Source organism: Plectropomus leopardus, chromosome 15, assembly GCF_026936395.1.
Source record: "Plectropomus leopardus strain MGB_pleo_1.0 chromosome 15, ASM2693639v1, whole genome shotgun sequence".
Classification (NCBI taxonomy): domain Eukaryota; kingdom Metazoa; phylum Chordata; class Actinopteri; order Perciformes; family Serranidae; genus Plectropomus; species Plectropomus leopardus.
Genome location: NC_142190.1, coordinates 16,713,450 through 16,735,875, shown reverse-complemented (window position 1 = coordinate 16,735,875; position 22,426 = coordinate 16,713,450). Strand labels below are relative to the sequence as shown.

At 39.6% G+C, this 22,426-nt stretch overlaps 1 long non-coding RNA gene across 1 annotated transcript in view; it reads right to left on the bottom strand.

The window, feature by feature from the left end:
- Positions 1-21,071: 21,071 nt before the first annotated feature.
- Positions 21,072-22,426, bottom strand: part of LOC148187259 (uncharacterized) — a 31,867-nt gene continuing 30,512 nt past the window's right edge. The window contains exon 3 of the long non-coding RNA XR_015779011.1: positions 21,072-21,788. This is a non-coding gene — a long non-coding RNA (uncharacterized LOC148187259). The remainder of the gene's footprint in view (positions 21,789-22,426) is intronic.

Sequence of the window (22,426 nt, the reverse complement as noted above, 5' to 3'; positions counted from 1 at the left end):
GGTGAAGCAGAAACCATTTATTATCGGCTGGTATTATAGCAGGCTGGATTCACTGAGGAACCAGTCCTGGGTCAGAAACTGTGTATGCAAATAATTATTTGTGCTGTGGTTTGGCCTGCTGTGCCACTAAAAGGGTTTGGTTTACCACAGGAGACAATGCAACGAACAGCAGCCAGAAAACAGTTGAAAATAATATTTGAATGTTTCTAAAAACGTATTCTGAACATGTTTACTTTTTCAATTTGCTAAATGTGTGTGTGTGTGTTGGGGGAAGGGTTGAGGGTGGGGGGTGGGGGTAGTATGTCAGACTGCTGCTGCATGTTTTTGCTCTGCTTCATTTGCAGCGTCACTGTACAATGTCGAGAATAAGGTCGTCACACCCAGCACACACATCAACTGTTGTTATGGCAAAGTATTTCTGTTGTGCCGGTAATTTCATGCAGACATTCTTAAATGCAAGTACAACTTTTGCTGCATGAATGTCTAAGAGAATAACTTACTTTTATTATGAAAAATCAGCAACTGAGAAAAGGCATTTAAATACAATAAATCTGCTTAAAAATACACGAGACAGAAAGAGAAGTGTGTCAGTGGCCCTTTGGCTGGAAGGGACTTTGTTCCAGTTAGGACACGTGTGACCTTTTGTGTGTGTGTGTGTGTGTGTGTGTGTGTGTGTGTGTGTGTGTGTGTTTGTGTGTGTACTGGACTGTCATTACATATGAGTCCCACTGAAAACGGAGCTTGTGTTGCGATAACGCAGGACAAAGGGATCATCAGGTGTAACCTCCAAGCGACATAATCTCACTTGACCCATCTCATGTTTGTCTTCTTATCAGCTGCTGCATTTCACAACTGGCAGAACTCGTCTTGCCAAGTCATCACATCGCCCTACATTGATGTGACCCGAGATACCACTTAAAGGGGCACGCCGCCACTTTTCCAGCGTGAACCTGCATTTGGGTAACATGTGTTAGACCAATGCTCTGAGGCCATGGAGGGAAACGACATGCCAGTTTCCTGCAATGAATGATGTTTCCCCTCAGCTGTTCTCCGAATCTGTTTGAGATTTTCAAGAAGCTAACTGTAATTTTGACTTTCCAGCACTTATGTGCTTCAAGTTAGCTCAAGTAAATCCCCCGCAGTTTGCTGTTTAGATGACATATTGCAAAAGTCATTTTCACATCTGGTGTAGCACTCAACCAAACCCCCCTCGCACCACCAACAACCCTCAGAAACACACACGCGTACACATAGACACAAACTTTCCTCGCTCTCTTTTCCTTTCACCCCCAATCAAGCCCCTCTCCTTCTTTTACTGTTTTACATAACACAATCTATAATTGTAGATCAGTTTATTGTAAAAAAAAATAAAGTGTGACAGTTTGGCAATTTGTCTATAGAAACTGCACAATAGGGGTGCAGTGAAGACCCTTCATTATGCAACCTTTGCTTTTGATACAAATCCAAAAAAGGCAGGCATAATGCCGCTACAGTGTATGATTTTAGATAGTATGCTGCACTCTGGCAGCAAAAAAGGCGTGGCATAGCACAACAGCGTCGGCCTCTGGTGTGTCCTATGACATACAAGTTGGACGACTCTTTTACCATCCCTGTTATATGGCGGCTGATCTCCCAGACCTAATTTTCTCCCAAATTTGTAGACATTTTCAGTTGCTGTTCTTCTTCGTTGAGTTAGCTGCTGAGTGCTGCTAGCTCCCTTTTGAATGTCCTGGTGAAGGTTCACACACATAAACACGTCGTCAAAACGTCATACACGATGTGTCCCATCCTACCAGCTGTCCCTTTCACAAAGACATGGATTAGGCACTATAACTACCTTCACTGCCAGCTTAAAAGCAAGACAATGCTGTCCCATGAGTCCACGGCTGTATACAAAAGGGCGAGGTAGAATAATGAAGTGACATCCCCGCCTTGAATGTGTAAAAGAGGCTTATGATACAGCTTTGGAGTTGCAGGTGCAAAATAAATGTGCAAGAAAATGGCAAACAAAAGTTGCCAAAGTCAGGATCAGACTACAGAAGTTGACCCTAAAATGACCCAAATTAATAGATTCGTGGGACATTGTGAATGCTGGTTAGCTCCAGACACAAAGATTTGTAATTTTATCCGATGTTTAGTGTTATGTTGGGAACCAACTTGCATTGTAAAGCCCTAAAGAATAGACTAACATTTTACAGTTTCTGGTGTAGTTGGTTTCTCACCCAGGTTACAGCAGCACCATGCTCACCTAAAATTTGCTGTTATTATTGTTAAGATTATCTTCATAAACCTGTAGGCAAAAGTAAAGTTTCCATCCAAATGTGGAACAAATGTTAAATGAATTTACAGAAAATCTGCTAAAGAAAGGAGAAATTAACACACACCTCCATCCACAACTGTTATACAAATGGTAGGAGTTGGCCTGGCTGCTAGAGGTGCTAAAAGCTTGTTTTCAATCACGGGCCTTTTATGATGCAAGAAATTCAGATGGGCAGGAAGTGATAAATCACTAAATGGAAATAGAAGAATGTGACGACGTTATAAGGGCAGCAGGCATTGTCAGATACTGAAAGCCATGTTGGATGCAATCAATATAAAATGAAGAAAACAACTTGACCTAATTGCCCAATGTGAACAAGATCATTGTTACAAACTAGCTCGTCCTCCTGACCTCCTAACGTAACTAATATTACTAACGTTACACAGAGAGCTGATGATAGCATACAAGAGTCTAGTGGGCTATAACCATTTTGTGTGTGGTTGATTCGATGACGGAAACAACTGCCATATTGTTTTTGGTTGGGTGAGTAAATGTGCTTGAGTATAACTTGAGTCTTTTCAATTTTAACTCTGTACATGGATGCTGTCAGGGTAATGTTGACGTTAGCTGACTTAAACTGCTTTTTCCTACCTACAAGGTCAACTGAACACAGAGGTCTGGTCAAAAGCCATTAAAAATCTGAATGAGTATTTTTATTTATTTATTCATTTTGGGTTTTTTTTAATTTTTAATAAAAAAAATAATTTTCTTTTTACTTTTCCCTTTTACATTCTACATTTCGGTATGTGAAGTGTCCCTCATTTTTGCCAATTTGATCGATTGAAGCAGCCATAAATAGTGCAAATCATAGGCATTTGTAGAGCATTGATAGTCTTTGCCTCCAGTTGCTGGCCCTCTATCTAGATAGCACACCGATGTATGACGTCACATGCAAAGAAGCTGTTCTACAGTTGAAAATGTGATATGAAATGACTTTTCCCCCTCAAACACGTGTTAAAGTTTTTTTGCATTAGTTAAACTTTTTAATTCTGGTGTTTCCTCTTAGATTCTCTGCTGTGTAAATTGAAAAAGTGCCTATAACAGGTGGATGGAAACTTGGGCACTTAGTGACTTGGTTGCCTGCTTGCAGGTGAGTCGAGAGAAGCAAGACAATGGCAAGTCAGGCGTTCATGTGTGCGCGTGTGTGTACGCACATAAGATCCTGCGCAGGTCTACAAGAATGCACGCTCTTATATGGGGCAGACATGGCAAGTGCACGCTGTTTAGAAATGGAACCCCTGACATTTAGACCTGCAGATTGTAAAATCATGTCGCCTCTCACCGCACACACACACACACATGCACAGATGTCCAAACACACACAGTATCTCCCCCTTTCCCCCTCCTTCCCCCTCCTCTCTTTCCTCTGTGGAATTCAAAAGTAAAATGAACCTAAGTGTGACAGGACGGCTTGAGCTGCAGGAAAAACACACATTTCAACACTTAGGATGTGGCGGGGAGAGCAGAGGAGCGGAGAGGAGCTGCTGGGATAGTCGGAGGAGAACAGGGCGCAAAGGAGGAGCAGTAGTTTGGGATTCTGAGATGTTTGTCTGATTTAATGTGCATCCGTCCTAAAATGGTCAGTGAGAGCCTCAGTGTGCTGGAGCAACAACTGCAGATATTAAATTAAAAACATCTTAAAGCTTGTCATGAACAATTTCAGCCTTGACAGCTATTGTCAAACATCCAAATAGTTTTCACTTCCAGTATGTCAAAAACCAAAGCGTTGGTGCCGGCGTATTTTTTTTTTTTTAATGGAAATAAATATTTCCCAGTTCACGGCTTAAGTGTTCCTTTGAGTCCGAGGAGGCGAAAGAGGAAGAAAGACAGAAAGAAGAAGAGAAAAGAGAGATTAGCCACGATTTTTAGTGCCACAGTTGCCTGCCTACCAGCAAGTCAGCCAGGCAGTCAGCCTGTCCACCATGAAGCCAGTCATCCAGCCAGCAAACAAGCCAACCGGTCCATTTCATTCAGTGGGGCCACTGGCATGGGACCAAGTAATGCCACTAAACAAAGAGCTACTGTCTTGCATCACTTCCCCTCAGAGAGGCCATCCAGGCCGCAGCCTCTTATCACCAGGCACTGCCAGTCTGCAGCACACCAAGGCCTCCACCACACCGGCCTCTTTACTGCTTTCTGTTACAGCTCTCACCCATTATTCCACCATTATATTGAGGGAGGGTTTTATTTCAGCTTTCAGGAGTGTCAACAAAAGGGACAGCGCATAAAAAGAAAAACAAATTAAACCCATCAAACAGCATTTTTAATTGAATTTCATCTGACCTCCCGACTTAAAGGAAGCACTTTTTTGTTGTTGTTGACAAAAATGTACACTTCTAAGAAAACCGAGTGACGTTTTGTTATGTTCAAACAGTATTAAAAGTTTAGAAAAACAACTTCAGAATGCACACGTCAGTTTTCTCGTAAGTTGACTTTGAGACTGCAGTCTATATTTTTCAGGCTTACAACTGAGGAAGAAACATTTTTGAATATTTGAAGCCTACCTATTATTCTGTACTGTTCTATTGTAATCCTATTATTTTCTTATTGCAGAAGTTAAGCAGTGAAAGGCTGGAATCTTAATGGGCAGCTTTGCTCCTCAGTCTTGATAAGTATTCTGCCGGTGTAGTTTGATACTTCCTTTCATTCCACAACCTCTGTGTGTGTGTGTGTGTGTGTGTGTGTGTGTGTGTGTGTGTGTGTGTGTGTGTGTGTGTGTGTGTGTGTGTGTGTGTGTGTCACGGATGCGTGTCTGTTTTCAACAGGCCCTGTGGCTGCCTAAGGGGGGGTGGACATGTGTAAAGGAACAGTTGCATTCCTTTCAGATCCTCCTCTCAAAAGGGAAAACACACACACAAACACACTCATTCAAATCTATACAAAGTAAGCTTACAAGAACACACAAACCTACACCCTCTCTCCCCTCTTTCTCTCTCCTCTCCCTCTCGTTCTCTCTCTTTCTGAACAACAGCGGAGCAGAACGGTCCCCCGAGGCGTCGGAGGGGCCAAAACTGAACCGACCAAACTTGGCTTCCGACCCCGAAGCAGCGACACGCCCACTTGGCGGCAGCCTGCAGTGCATTCCTGGTGAGAGCATTGTCAAAGCCAAGCACTTCCTCTGGAGCAGGGCCAGCCTCGCCACAATAACATTTCATACATTTATCTCTTGGCTTGAGTCTATTACACTCAGTACTGACACAAACAGAGAACAGACACACGTGTGCATAAGAAAGAAATTGCGAGTACATGCATGCACGCTAAGACAAGTATTGCAAAACACTGTTTTGATTCCCGTCTTTGCTCTCCTCCTCTCTGTTCAAGTGCTCCTATCTATATTATTTCTCTAATCTTGTTTTCTCTTTTCTCGAGTGAAGCTGTTGCACTGACTTTTTCCCTCTCAGGACTTCACTAGATAGTGAATAACATCACCTTCAACCTGACCTCCACTTGTTATGGGATAGAGCTGATATCCTATACTCCCCCTCTCAGGCCTATTCACACGGGCTCTCAAAACTTTTTCAGTTTTAGAAATGTACTGTGTCCGAGAACAACGTATGCACCAGATTCAACAGTTCTTGTTAGAAACTTGGCTCATCTCTTAACCTCGTTTTACAGATGCACTGCAACCCTGAACTTATCTAGATGTTAACCGGAGCTGTATGCAAGAACGCAAACGTCCAAATCAGTTGGATCAAACATTAAACGGCCTCTATCCTACTACCTCCCCAGTACAAAATCAGTGTAATGTCCGACTGAGCCTGTGTGTGTGTAAAGCAGGTCATTGTCTGGAGAATTCACAGCAAGCAAGTGGATGTGTTAATGATGTTTGTATCAAGTGACTGGAATGAAACCGGAAATATACAGACATCCGAGGGTGAAAAAGAAGGGACACAAAATGAAGATGCCAACAAAAATGTCTAACTCAAGAGACAATAAGATTTTGGAACTTCGTCTGGTAAGGACCGATGCCAAAATCGTCAGACAAAGTCAAGAGACAGCGAGAGACTTTGCTGTTTATGACCACATAATGACAACAAAAAAAAAAAAAGAAAAGAATCAGGCTACATAAGCCAGAGTATTCCCAAAGTTTAAGAATGCTTTCTACACGGATAATCTTCTGTTGTGTGCTACATATGTGAAAGGGGAATTCCAAACAATGGCTATGGTTACATGCACACCAATATTTCCTTATTATCTGGAATATCAAAATATCCTCAATTTGATATGGGTCATATAAACAGCATATTCCATGTAAATATTCAGTATTGGGCCATTTTCCGAATTTTGTATTTTTCAATTAAGACATGCGGAGTATGCTGGTATTATTCGGGTTTCAGGAGCATTGTTGCAATAAATTATTTCATTTAGTTCTTTGTATGGGTAGCTCAGTGCACTGTCATGGATATGTTATAAACAAACCAACTCGCCAACAGTTTGCAAGGCTTAGGTAGAACTGCACCTAAAAGAAAATCCCACATTTCTGGCTGGAGGGAGAAACACACCTGCTTTTAAACTTTATGACAATCTTAATTTATATCAGCAGGTTTTTGAATATGCACAAATATCGCAGCAACAACCTTTTCAAGAAGGAGAAGGAAGAGGGAGTCCAACGAGTCCATCACCGGTAGGACTTTTAGGACCTTGTCAACTATGAAGTAATTTAGATTTGGTGTATGTTCACAGTGAGACTTACAAATAATTTATGTCAGAAAATAGTGACAGGTGCCCGCTTTAATTTCCCAAAGACCAACATGACGTGTTCAAATCGCTTGTCAGTCTTTCCCGAATTAGGCTTGAGACTCACACATGCTTCTTCATGTTACTCTTATTGAGCTTCTCAAAGCTTAAACACAGCTTCATTCCCATGTATGCTTGTCTGTTCGTGCTACAGTTTCTATTCTATCAGTACAAACACAAAATGAGCCAAACACACACACACACAGAGAGAGAGAGAGAGAGAGAGAGTCAGAGTCAGAGTCTTATGTAACAGGTATGACTTCACAGGAAGTCAGTGCCATTGTGTGTGTGTGTGTGTGTGTGTGTGTGTGTGTGTGTGTGTGTTTGTTTGCTTGTTTGTTTGTTCCCTGGCTTGTGTGAGTACAGCAATTCATGTATATGTATCACAGCAGTGTGTGTTTGTGTTTATCAGCTTTTTGGTCAACAATGAGGCTTTGTTGTTGGACTCAGGAGGATGAATCAACTTCCAGTCTGACTCTTGGTTTGTAAATCCCTGTGATTGCACAACAGACAGTATTTTTTATTTTTATTTATTTATTCATTTGTTCACAGAACATATGAGGATGGTAGTGTTTGATTTTCAGATTGACGTAATTATATTAAATGTTAAAATGTTAAATTAAATTAACATGTTAAAATGTGTCCTAGGGTTATTTCTTAAATTTGTGGGTTAACCCTTTGGAAGCTGGATCAACATAAGTTTTGTTCTGCTGCCTTCAAATGCCTTTCACAAGCATTTAAACCCCTGGAACCTGAGAAAACTGGTCTGCTTTCTTCTGAAAACATGGGAAAAGGCAATGCTCAACCTGGCAAGAATATATATATATATATATATATATATATATATATATATATATATATATACACAGTATATATATATATATATACACAGTATATCATTTTAAGGTAATTTTCTTTTTTTTCTCAGTTTTTACTTTCTTTTATTTTTCCTTTTTTTGGACTTGTGTAATTTTGGGTAATTTTCTTGTTACTTTTTGCAAAATTCCTGCCATTTTGGGGGCCATATCTTATTCAATTGCTCATATCTTATTCAGTTGCTCACTTCTTCTCATGTTTTAACATTTTTAAAAAGAAACAAACACAATTTGCTCAGGTTTCAAAAGGTTAAAATTTAAGTGTAAGAAAATATCAATACACTTAAGTATAGCGATATTAGGTTCTGTAATACTGTATCATTTTTTCCTGATAAAGACAAATGTTGTCTATGTAAGTAAAATGCTCGTAAGGCTGGATGTTACAGGGACTGTGATACAAAACAGATCCAAATGTTCTGATTGCTTTAAGAAGTATAGTTTTTATTCATATGGTGGTGTGTTCTTTTTACTAAGACAGTTTTGCTTGAATAGATTTTAAAAATCACAATATATCCCCTTGCTTACAGGATCACATTTTATTACAACATATTGAATCATAACGGTGTACTGTGATATGTATTGTATGCACAGATCTAGTTAAAACACTAACAAAATCACTGGCAAAATACGAAGCACAGATGGAGTGCATGAATTAAGTCATGGTCATCTTTTCTGGTCATACTGACAGCTCTCATGACTATGAGTCTATTTCCGCTCCAGAAGCTCACACATTTAACCATTACTGAGGCAAGAGCCAGAAGAACTCCAGGTTACAGATCATACTGGACACAGGCAACTTATGTGAACTTTATCTTTCAGCACCTGCCAGCCTAAAGACTCCACTTCATCATGCTATAAACAAATTATCAATGTATACACACACATGCACGAAACCTATGTGGACTCACTCTCACAGACTGTGTGGGAGTTGTAGAGTTAAGTTGAAAAAGCTGGATATGTTGTGATAAACTTACAGCAGCTTTGTATTACAAATCCAACAGTGGTCGTGCCAGCGACTGAATAATGATGTTACACACATCTGCTACTCCACTGAATCAGCCAACTCACTCTTAAACTCAGGAGAGGAGAGACCTCATGAAATGTTCCTCTTGTAAATTTCACACGGTCACATCTTTGTCTTCAGACGATGGCTAACACAGCTCTTCTCTGAAATGCCCTCTCTGCTTCCTGTTAACATACATCTGTTTAGTCAATATCATGCGCAACAAGGAAAATCACCAAGGCAACCCAAAAGAAACAACTCACCACCTCTCACACTAGCGCACCTATAAGCAAAGCGAAAAGAGGTCAAGCCATGTTTTCTCAGATATGTGAGAGTTGTGTGCATGTGTGCATGTGTGCGTGTGTGTGTGTGTGTGTTTGCATGTTTAGGACCTGAGGGTGGGGTATCTTGGCATGTCTCACCACGGTTCAATGTTTCCTTTTAGCTCCGTTGGCACTCTTGTGTTCCTTTTGGCTGACCTTTTCTCTTCCTGTGAAGTTCCTGTCATGCATTCTCTGCTCTCGAAGGTCACAGATCTCTTGGCTGAAGCTAGTTTTACTGTATGATACTTTATAAAGAGGTATGTTGTCCTGAAAGATAGTTAAAGTCATTGCCACTTTGGAGACCCTTTTAAAGTAGAGATTTTTTTCATTGGGCAATCAAATGTGTTATCAATGTGCAGTATTTGCAACAGAAAACAGTAGATGGACAGTTACGCACAATTATTTTATCCGGCTTTGGGTGGGTATGAGCATTAACAGTTTACCTAGCCATTTGAAAAGGGCTTAAGGAAGGACACCATCAGTTTCATGATAGTGAAGAAGCTATGGCTCTGAGCATGAGTGTATTAAGGGGACTGGAAAGAGTCAAGTCAAATATAACTTTATTTCTCCCTAGAGGAGATATTGGTTATATATCAGTGACAACCATAAAATAAAAAAATACAGTAAACCACACACAAGACAGTTAAGTACAACATATAATATATAGGGTTTGGCATCATTTGCTTGTTTTCCGATACCTTTTTAAACAGTAAGGATGCCTAAACAGTGCTCGAGGCGATACTTTTAAAAGATAAATCGCGAAATGGTAAATGACACTAAAAAATGTTTTTTTTAAATGCAAAGGCAAATTAAAACCTGGAATGGTTACCGTATACTCAGCAGTTTAAAGAATACTTGAATATATAAATATAGACATACAAATAATTATTAACAAATTCACCTTATAAATAAAACCAAACCCAACTTCAATCATTTAACACTAAATAACAGCTACAGGTCTACTAACAGCAAAATACATTTTGATTTGGGATCTGTAATTGCCTCACTAACAGCCTCAGCAGACAGACATTTCTCAATAATCTGTTTAGGAGCAGCTGAGGTTGTCACTACAATGAAAACCGCTGGTCTACTGTAGCCGTCCACCTTAAAGGAGCCTGGGAGGCTACTTTAGCTTGCTAATTTCAGTGCTAACTCCCTTCACTTTCATCAGCAGGCCGCTGACAAACAGCCTGTTAACTGTTCATACACTGCACTGCTGGGTTTAACTTCAAATTCTCCGCTCCGCTCACTGCAGCCTCACTGTCACCACCACTGGCACACACACACATGCTCACACTATCTTTCTTGCTCGCGCTTGTCTCATTGCTCACACAATGTAGCACTAAAATCTGCATTATGATTCAGTTATAAAAAGAGTGAAGGAAAATAAAATAAAAAAGCAATTTTTACAAAATGTGGTCAAAACCAAAGTACGGCAACATAAAAACAATCCATGCGATATTTTCTCTAACAGACCACCATTGAAAAGAGATGTGTTGAAGTGTTAAAAGGACACCACAAACTAATTATAACATTTTTGCATTATTAACTTTTAGAGTAAGAAGGTTTAACCATTGACTGTAGAAATAATGGACGTGGCCACTGTGACGTCAGTCATTGGTTTGTGGACTTTAAGCCTTATAAAATATAAATGGTTGAGTTATATAAAATTGCACCCCAAGTACAATCATCATGAATGTTTAAATTAGCTCTAGAGGCTAAAATAGTTTTTTTATACCAGGCTTTATACATGTTTGTTTCTGCTGTAAAGTTGGGCATTTTAAAATGGGTGTCTATGAATCCTTTTTCAGGATCTGGTCGAAATGGACAGGCTATGTAAAGCATGTAATCTTTGTGAATTGAATTTGATTATTTTCTGAAAATGTTGCCATGATATATACTCTTGTTTTGGTTAGTGTAAACATACACACTTTAACGTGTTTTCTTTTCTTGATGTGGAAAAATTGGATGATTTCCCCCACTCCTGCCCACTTGTTATGTTCGTCCTGTTAAGCTACAAAAAATCTGGATTAGCATTTATTGGTCTTGCATCCACAATTTTGATGTGGAATCTGAGGTGTAACCAGAATAGAAGTTTTGTAATATTTGCTTTTCCAAATAAACAATAATTTATAAAAAAAAAAAAAATGGGTGTCTATGGGGACTGAATCGCTTTCGAAGCCAGTCTTAAGTGGCCATTAGAGGAACTGCAGTTTTAGGCAAATTTCAAACAAACACAAAGCACAAACACAAAGACTGCACACGTGAACACAGAAGCAAACCAGCAAGTGTATGCCCTGGTGTAGCAACTTCTGATAGAATGAGATGCCATCGTCCACTCTCCAGTTATCATCAAACATGGTATTGTTTTAAGAGAAGGAAGCAGCAGAGAAGTAAAGAATAGGATAACTGCGGTTTTACTGCATCAATTTTAAGAATTCTTTCTTCTTTTTAAGTTTGTGCATTGAGTCTTCCTTGACTTTAGAGATGTGCACTATTAGATAAACTGACTGCTGTTTAATCTTATACAACAAAGTGCTGTATCCAGCTGCCAATCAATACGTCTCAATGGACAGAACCTCTGAAAACATGAAGAGGGAGGAATGAATTATAAACCCTCTGGATCTACTTCCTGCCAGCCATTGTGAAAAGTGATTTAGGTAATGGTTTCCAAGAAAGGGAATCTCCAGGAACAACAGGAACTAGTTTAGCTGAACCACATATTCGCGCGTGCGCGCGCACACACACGCACACGCACACGCGCGCACACACACACACACACACACACACACACACACACACACACACACACACACACACACACACACACACACACACACACACACACACACACACACACGTTCCTGCACAGACATACAAATGCAGCCAAATGTATATTAGCAGCAAGTCTTGTAAATTTTGTCTTGTTGTCTGAGAGAAGTGGTCTGGCCTGTGAAGCCCTGTGGCCCAGAATACTATTTCCGTGGCTGTGTGTGTGTATGTGCATACATGTTTGTGTGGCTTAGCCAAGGATGTGGTTGGTCTCCTCGAAATGCTTACGAGACGGATCCCTCAGAGCCCCCCCATGCCTACAGTATCTTGCATGAGTGTGTCTTCTTGCGTGTCTATGTGTGTGTGCATAAATGGCCGTGTGTGTCAGAGAGAAAGAGAGAGAGAGAGAGAGAGAGAGAGAGAGAGAGAGAGAGAGAGAGAGAGAGAGAGAGAGAGAGAGAGAGAGAGAGAGAGAGAGAGAGAGAGAGGCATCATTCAACAGCCGCTCCTCCGTCCAGGAGCATCGGATATTGGATTAGTGTGTTAATCTCCCTCTCGTTCTTTTCTCACGTTCCTCTTTCCTTGGTCTGCGTGTGTGTGTGTGTGTGTGCGTGTGTATGTGGTTGCATGCACTTGCCTTCTTCAATACTTCTTTGCAGTCCCAATTCATCCTTTCCTTTCCTGCCAATGTTCTACAATGATGTACACAGAAGGCCCCAACGTCCACGTCTGCACGTCCGTCTGAGCTGCTGAGGTCAGACATAAACTATGATTAACGCTCAATAACCAGACAGAGACAAATAAAAAGCTGCATTACCATCCAACTATGAAAGAGTATAAGAAAAATGTTAGTTGCATTTCATCAACTGGTTTTGAGTGACGCATCCACAATAGGCATTCTTAAGTGACAGATTATTATTGCTCAGATGTAATGCTTTCATCCAAAGACAAGAACAAAAAATGCACTTGGTATTATTGTATTTCTTCTTGCAGCCACATAACCACTGTTGGTATCTTTTTGCACGGAAAAGACAAAAGATTTGACATCTGTCTTATTTCCAAGCTTCAAAAATAATATTTGCACTGCAATCTTGTCAAGTTAGAGTGAGTATTTATATATTTCTGTGGGGGTGTTTATTCCAAAGTATGTTTCCTTTGGTTTTTGGCACTTATGCTCTTTATCCCAAAATCTGTTCATTACAGTAAGAAAGAGATTCTATGGAAAGCTGCTGTCTTTATTGAGATTGCTGAAGCATTTCTATGGGGATTTTGCAAAAGGTGTTTTTCTGGTTATCACAATGTCATCACTAAAACAAATTCTGAAAATGAAAGAGACATATTGTAACACAGAAGAACTGTGTGCCTGCAGAACTATGGCAAGCATGTTGAGCATGTGTCAAAGTTGAACACTGAAGTCCATCTGTAACTGTGATGGATTTTCAAAGCAGACAGTTTGGGTAATAGTTTTACTCTTCGCCTTCATATTCTCTTCTTAATAAGTTTGGCTGACTTCCTGGAGCAGACTGATTGAACAGACCAACCTTTTGGACACTACTGTGTCTTCATCAAAGTCTTAATGGACAAAGACATATGGCAAACACATGTACTGGCAACCTAGAACATTGCACAATTGGTTGAACAGGATTCAAGAAATCTATTGCATCAAATAGATCCAAGGTGGGAGGTGCTAAAGCCAGTGTTCAAGTGCAAAACCCCGAGCACGATCACGACATCAGAAACAAAAGAACACACATGTGAGACCCTATATACACCTACACAGATGTCATGTAAACAGATATTTTTCTCTACATTATGGCCTCTCCTCCTCACACAAACTAAGTTTTAGGTCATTACAATGGAGATTATTAAAAAACACCATTAAAGGTCCAGATTCTTCAAAACTGCTTTATCTGTGTGGACATGTAAAATGGAGCGTTTGGGATATGTCGTGTCGTGCCGTATGTCGTGGTCTCCTTAACTTGTATAATAAACATACTAGAGGCAACAAAAACAATGGCGCACGATGTTTGCTAACGTTTCGTCAGCACTGCTTTGTGTAATGACTGCTTCACACTTAACTTATTGTAGCTGCACAACCTCCCAGAGGCTTCTGCCGCACCTACTGTTTTTGCTCCACCTCAGCATCTGCGGTTTAAAGTCCACCAGGAACAACAGTTTTGGATCAGAAATGGTCAACCAGCAGATGATGGGAGCCTTTCCAAAACAGGATCATTGTCGATGAAGATTGGAATAAAAACTTGAGCAAAACCAGAGCATCACTTGTCAGAGAGAGCATCACTCCTCTTGTCAAACAAGAATCAACAGGGATGAGATGTCCACTCAGTGTTTTTAAAAAAGGTTAAATTAGCCTGTACACTTTTACCCTTGCGATGAGAGACTGCTGAAGACAGCTGTCGCCAGTGAGCATCTGGAGTAATATTTGTGTTCTAGTGTAGATGGAGGTATTTTGTAAAACTAAAGTCTTACAGATTGATTTTTTTTTTTTAAATAGAGAGCAAAATATCCATTAAAAAAATCTTTAAAATTGAAATGATAAGCGAAACTGCAAAAAGTATAAGAACTGCATCCCTCACATTTAATCAATTAGAGGAAACAAAACTAATTCAGTGTTTCATTCAGGTCAAAAGGCTCTGCTGTGTTCACAGGACAGACAACCCCTTTTTCATCAAGTATCACAAACTTTGTGAGGCTTGTTTAAAACAGATTTTACTTATCTTTAACAATTTTGCAACAATTCAAGATGTCAGCAAATAACCAAAGTTATAAAAACGTTTAAATCAGCCCATCAGTGTTTATTGATTGAGTAGCATTTCTCAACTATCTGCAGTGGTTAGAGATTCTGTCGGTTCTCTTCTCTTGACAATCAGTTATCAGTGTTTAACCAGTTGGATTAAGATTGTCAGTTATATTATTACTATACATAAAAGCCAAACAATCAGATGAAAGTTGACAAATAACGATAAAATAATAGATGCTCTATTTTCTGTATCACAGAAAGTCGCACTTTTGTGGCCTCCATATCAGAATGATATCATTAGTTGTTTCATGTGTATAATGTGCATAATCCTTGAAGGGAAACACAGTCGGGCATTTGAAGAATGAGTGAGTGAGAGAAAGACAGAGACAGAGAGGGAGAGAAAAAAGAGGGCTGAAAAACACTGAGCGAACAGAGACAGAGCACCTGCTTGGCGACCTCGGGGCCCACACAAAGACACCTCTGTCCCACAGTACAATGACGTCCGGTACACTGTAACTTCCTGTGTCTGGTGGGACGACCAAACAGCACAGCAAGCTAGCTGTTTGTGCAGGCTGATTCTATTCTCACACACACACACACACACACACACACACACACACACACACACACACACACACACACACACACCCACACACACACACACACACACACACACACACACACACACACACACACACACACACACACAGCGGTGGGCAGTAATCATAGGTCATTCTCAGACAGAAAAAATTCTGCATAAGTCCTTTCAGTCATTTTATACTGCCTCAGAAGAAAAGTATTGTTTCCTGATAGAGTTTAGAGTCTGATTAAGATGACTGGGGTGATCAGTTAGTCTTTTGTAACATTTTCACTCCTTTCCTTACAGATTTTAATGCATGTTTGTCATCATACATTTGCAGAATTCCTTTCTTGTCTGTGAGATAGAAAATGCAGAAGAGAAAACAGGAGTCTGGTGCAAAAAGAAAAAAATTAGAATCACTAACAGCCACAAAAGTTGGCCGCCCTCCCCCTTCAGGGCTAAACTCTGGATACTAAACTTGAGACTACCATCGCCATGGAAACTGCTAAACGGCCACAGAAGAAATGTAGGTAGCATTTCTCAACTGTAGTTACCAATAAGAGGTCAAAACGAGAGAGAAAGGGGTATGCTTTTTTAAAATGGGGATGTTGCATTAAAGCTTACATCAAAGGCTTTTTACCCTATTTTTTTTCCTTTTCTTTGGCCTCAGATTTTGTCTCAGCAACAGGTCCGTGATATCCAGTGTTATATAATTGTCCACCACCTCAATGTCTGTCTTTGATAACAGGAAGGAGACTCAACCTTCTAAAATCAACAAACCAGTCCTTGGATTTTTTATAGCTGTACAGTTCAAGGAAATCAAGTCATAACATTCCTGACCTCCTTTTCATGCTTACAGATTTTCTGAAATTAAAATATATTTTAACTGCTGCATCTGGAAATCGTGTTTGGAGCTTTGCTGCTTTCTAATTTAATCAATAAAACAGAGTAAAACATATATTTTATTTCTTATTTTAGGCTGTAATTTCTGTTTGACCATAGGCAACTGCTATATAGCATGCAAAAAATGATGCCCCAGTCTATTTCATTTATGCTCCTATGACAATTGATACAATATACTTTCCATGATACAAGCAAAAAAAGTATATCTTACTTTTAAAAAGCAAATCTAACTAATAAATGCAGAGATTTAAATTAAAATAGCCCACTATAACACTTAGCAAATAATCTATTCCCACTGAAAGTGATGTATTCAATGTAATTTAAAGGAGGCCTGTTAGCTAAGCACCACTACCGCGAGGCTGTAAAGCCGTGTTCAGCATGATGACATTCTGTAGTCTCATTTAGCCACTTGCTGTCAACCGCCTTTTTTAAGACACATAAAAGCTTCAGAGTTTGTGAGTGAGGTATTTACTGAAGTACTTTATGTCGTAAAACAAAACATGAAATTCTCTTAAGCTTGTGTTAACCACAGACATTATTTAAGGCTTCTAATCAAAAACCTATTCACAAAACCCATTGATTTTCAGGCGAGGGTACCAGGGGTGCGAAATGCCACGGGATTTCCAGGTTTTAGGACTCATTTCTGTGGTTCTTTGTGAAAAGCAGTCTAAAGCCTGTTTTTAGCTACCTATGTCTGAAAAACTTGTGTGCACAAGTTAATTTTGGTGGGAAAGGGGTATTGGTTGACTGAATTTTGTTAATTTTTCCCCGATTCCAGATTGTATTGCTGCTGCAACATGACTGGTTGTGATTAGAAGCTTTACTAAACCGTACTAAGTTACAGTCATTACCCAGGCTGCACTGACTGTGCAAAGACACCAAGATACAGAGGGGCCAAAAAAAGTAACCAAACCGATCACACTGGGATTTTTTGGGAGGAGGGCTGAAAGAGACAGGCGCGAAGATGGAGCGTTTCAGACAGAGGGTGAATACAGATGTTCAAGCAAGTTTTTTTGAACATTAAAGCATGAATAAACTATTGTGTAGAAACCCAAAATACGAGCAAGAACCTGAAAATGAGCATAATCGGTCCCATTTATTTTACACCTTCTGCACTCTGATGATTTATGATGCAAAAAATTATGTTACCCAAACAGGCGGGTAAACAGAGATTTTATGGCAGGTTTAGTTTCCATCACAACAGTGAGTACATGTCTATTACTTGTGACTTTGCAGATTTCTTTTTCCTAAATGCAACTTCTGTAAACCAGTTACATACATTCCAACTCAACCAAACCCTGTAGTAGCAATGCTGTGTCTCAGTCATTATGGCACAAGATATATGGGAGAAAAAAAAGGGGACTTAGCCTCACCAACAGGACAACGTGATTGAAGTTTGATCCTGGCCACCAATTATGTGGTTGCTATGTTTCCTCTGTTGCTACCCTGGTATCTTCCTTTCACACGCCCGAGAAGAGGAGGACAAGGGGAGAGGAAAGGCTATTATAAACACATGTACGTGAAGTCAAAAATATGTTATTGCGGGGGCTAAAAACAGGGAATTTAGACAAGTTAACTAAACAATAGCAACAGTTCAGTTGAGTGGAGCAACAAGATATTTAAAGTGGTGTCTGACGTTATTTTTGTGTATTGCTCTTTCCATTTGTTTTTATCTTTTCCATGTTTTTGTTGATGAGTTTTAAGTTTGCATAGGTGTGTCTCCTTTCTTTGTTTAAACATGTAGGCCACATACCAGAAACATGCAGCAGCATTTCATATGATACATGTATCTCTACTAATTCTTGCTCTAAAGTACAAAACAATATCTATTTTAATTAACACATTGATGCACACTAATAGCTGCTACCGTAAGCAAAAGTTTGAATATTTCCAAGCATGCAGTATGCATTAAAAATTGCCAATAAACATAGGGAGCATAAGGATCTATATTGGTACCACTTTTTAATAAGGTCAGTAGGATCAATTATGGGGCATTTTTTGAACTGAATTTTTTCAACTAATAGAACAATAAAGATAAATGAAACAACAATAAATACAAACAATTTAGTTGTTTCTTTTAGTTCCACGTTGGGTGTGTGTATGATCCTAGCCATACCAAATGATCTCCTTTCCCGCTCGGCTAATCACAATTTGTTTGACACAAAGAACCACAGATTTGCACAACAAATATTTAAAATTTTGGAGCCTTGCATATTGGTTTGTTTGCAGGCCCTATGTGAGCTCTGGTTTCCCAGAAACCACTTCTTTCCATCCCAGCTCACAAACACTTACATGTATCGGTCCTGCAGCAGTTTGGTGTTCGGCCAACACAGACCAATCAAATCATTTCTTTGGCCACAGTGCTGAATTAAGCTGATTTAACAATAAATTCCTTTTATAAGCCTTCTTATATTTATATACACAGTGCAGCTCAAAGGTGGTTTGATGGCGGCATATATTTTGTTGTGTCATATCTGCACTCCTGCACATTGAATTTTAAATTAAACAGTCATGTTTATGTGATTATTTTCAGCTTTAATTTAATTAGACATTAGATGGCTGGTATAGTAACCCATTTAACACTCCGTCCCTCATTTTTATGGTGGTAAAATAATTTTAAGTGCAAGATAAAGGAACAGTTCAACATTTTTAGAATTTCAATTTTTGTACTGTCTTGCAGATCAACACCACTCTTATAATAATACGCTGGAAGCAACAACAGCAAACTGAACTTAGGTAAAAAAAAATTAAAAAATTAAAAAATCATATCTAAATCTCACTAATTAACATAACATGAGAAAAAAAGTATTAAAAATTACCATTTGTGCTTTCACAGCTGAGTCGCGTGGTTATTTGCATGAAATCATGATAAAATCATAATGATGGTGATAGGAAATGCTCCTGACTGGAAAACTTGCAGTTAATGGAAAATAAATTATACATTTTCAATACTTAGGCTAATTGTAAGAAACAAAGAGTCAGAGAATGCCAAAAGAAAACTCAACCACTTCTCTGTGACCTTAATCATCCTGTGGACACACAGTTTCCTTGATTTAACCTCTAAAATATGGGCTTTAAATCTTTGTGGCATCGCTGGTTATCTCCTCCGATTCCTCCCTTCCCTCTTCCTGTAACAGAAGGAGACGTTCCCCCCCTTTAACAGTGGAAACCTCGGGACACAGACTCCAAGCCCACAGGCCTCTCAGAGTGTCAGCTCGTAATATTGCTGCTTAATGAGGGAAGAAATAGCAGTGGTTACCCATTTGGTCTGAGTCCTCTTTCAGTCGCAGTGTGTGTGTGTGTGTGTGTGTGTGTGTGTGTGTGTGTGTGTGTGTGTGTGTGTGTGTGTGTGTGTGTGTGTGTGTGTGTGTGTGTGTGTGTGTGTCTGCACATGCCTGAATGCCTGTGTGTGTTTGTGTGGGTCTGTGGGTATGTTTGCAGCAGGCTGTGCACGAATGAATGCTTTTGTGTGGTTGTGTGTGCGTGTGTGTGCGTGCATGTGTGTAGGGGTAAATGAATGTGATTGTGTTTATTTGCTGGCTGTGTGTAGGATACAGGAAGCCTTGGGGGCCCAAACTCTTGCTGTTTGTTATGGAGCGAGGAGGAGAGGAGGTGTGTGTGTGGTGTGTGAGAGAGAGAGAGAGAGAGTGAGAGAGAAAGAGAGAGAGAGAGAGAGAGAGAGAAGGGATGAAGGCAGTGGAAGTTAAAGTCATGTCTACGGTCTATAACTGCTGGGCATGGAGTCTCAGTGGAGCCAGAGAACGATGCAAAGGCGCAGGCACACACACGCACGCACACACACACACACACACACACACACACACACACACAAATGGGAACACTTTATTTGAAACGTATAGCTGTGATTTATAACCACCTAATGATCCACTCAGGCCTTGAGCTGATTCATCCCTTATGTCAACTCTTAAAATGTTTTCATGAAACATCTTCCTCTTAAATGACATGAAACTGGAATCCTGCATCAGTTTAACCGGCAGCACTGTCAAAATAAAGGTCAGTGCAAATTTCAGAATCTGTGTAAAAATTGCGCGCAAACCAGTGCCTAATTTTTTTGTATTTAAACTTTTACAAGGAAAAAAGTTCCCAAAGACAGTGTAAGTCCAGGAGCATGTTCTGAAGTTATGGTATATCTTACTGTGCTTTGCATGTTTCTACCTCTCAGTGCTGAGGGGAGCTGTAAAGGGAATTGAATGTTTTCTCTTTTTGTGGAGTTGCATATGAACCAATGATCAATATTATTGCTTTTATAAGAATTCAGAGTTTGTAAATTAAAGGGATTTATGACTAAATTACAATAGCAAATAGGGGCAAAACAGAAAGTTATTTTCACCAGAATTACGTTTCTTATCAACAGCGAATTTATATGGCAAGTTGCAATTTGTTTATACCATACATTTATCTGCAGAATATTCACTGAGAACATATATCATTTGTTTTTTCAACAATATCCGAGACTAAAACACAATTACATATTTTTTTATGATTATTTTACAGCAGTGACATCACTAGGTTTAGTTTAGAGAAAGGTTGTAGTCTTTGATAAATACTGACAGAGTGGAAAGATCGAAGCACAAAACCTGTTTTTACTTTAATGACGGGTAAAGGATCCAAAGTACAGTTGGTGTCTTGAAAGTCTTTGTAGACCCTGCATCTATACCAGGAAACTTCCTTTAACTTGCATGTGGTAAAAAAAAAATGCAGCACTCCCTACACTTGCCTAAAAGACATGTCATGTCAAGAAATGTCACTCTAGGCATTCATTTGGTTTCCTCAAAGACATAATAAATTGCTATTATATGGATGTAATTTAAATGTAAGGGACATGGTTGTAAATGGGTGTGAGCTTGCTGGTTTCTTTCACTTACTAATTGGTGAACTCTTTTAACTAGACAGGTTTTTACATTGCTGGTTATGCTACAATATCATGATTGTTTTTAAGGTACTTACATAAAGTTTCTCAACCTCTGGAGGCATCTTTTTGGAAAAGTTTGGGTTTTAGTGGAAATATTGGGCTTAGTGGCCAAAAACATGACCAAAAAACAAACGCAAATGCTTGAAATACATTTAAATGAATGTATTTTTGGTATTTCTAAGCATTTTATTCTTTAATTAGAGAGATGATTTGAAATATGGGTTAAAAAAGAATGCTAAGTCTATTTGAAAAATAAAGTTTTACTGAGAAATATTCTCAAACAGCCAAGCCTCCCGATGGACATCATTTTAAAATCATAAATTATTTTACAAATACCATTTTCCTTGCTTGTTTTGCAACACAATGAAAAAAACTATTCTCCCTCTCTGTTTTTCGCCTCCTGAGGTTTTGCTGCAGTTTCCTTAAGTAATTTGACAGTTTCACCACATCCAGTTTGGTTTCTGGCTGGTGTCTTGGCTGGGAGCGCCAGCAGAGCTTTTTCTGGAGCCTTCTTCTTCTTCTACCCCCTGCTACAGCTCCAATGTGTGGTTTCATCTCTGAGGGCCTCCAAAGCACATGGCTGTCTTCCCAGTGGGAAAGAAGGACAGAGAAAGAGAGAGGCGGGGGGGGTGGAAAGAGTGGAAGAGTGAAAAAGAGGGTAGATAGAGATGAACGAGGAGTCAGGAGAGAGGAAAAGACTGACGTGACCGCAGTGAGGGGCATTTGTGCTCCGAGCAAACTGGCCAGAGAAAGTTAGTTCATTCTCCCTTCCAGGTCATCCCAACTTCCTCCCTACACCCCTCTCTTCTGGAGCCCGGGACATAAACACCACACAGGCAAAGAGTCTAACCTAAAGAAGAAGAAACGTTTCATTTAGCAATTTGTCCTTGTGTTCCCTGACGTCCACTAACCTAACCTAACCCTGTGCTTTACAATTCAGTGCTGGACCAGAGACAGAAAACACTCCCTGCAGCTTGTAGCGGAGGGCTTTCATTGTAAAGCCTGTCGTTTCATTGTTTAACGTGATATTAAAAGGATTTCTGATGCTCAGTTTTAAAAATAGCCTCAGCAATGTTCATTGTAACTGTTATGAACAAATTTAGCTTTTTTTAAAACTCTCGAGATGTGCCAAGACCAATGAGCAACTTTATATTGATGTGATTATATCGGTAAAAAGGTGATGATGGTGAGACAAAATTATAACAATAGCTAGCGGGAAGTT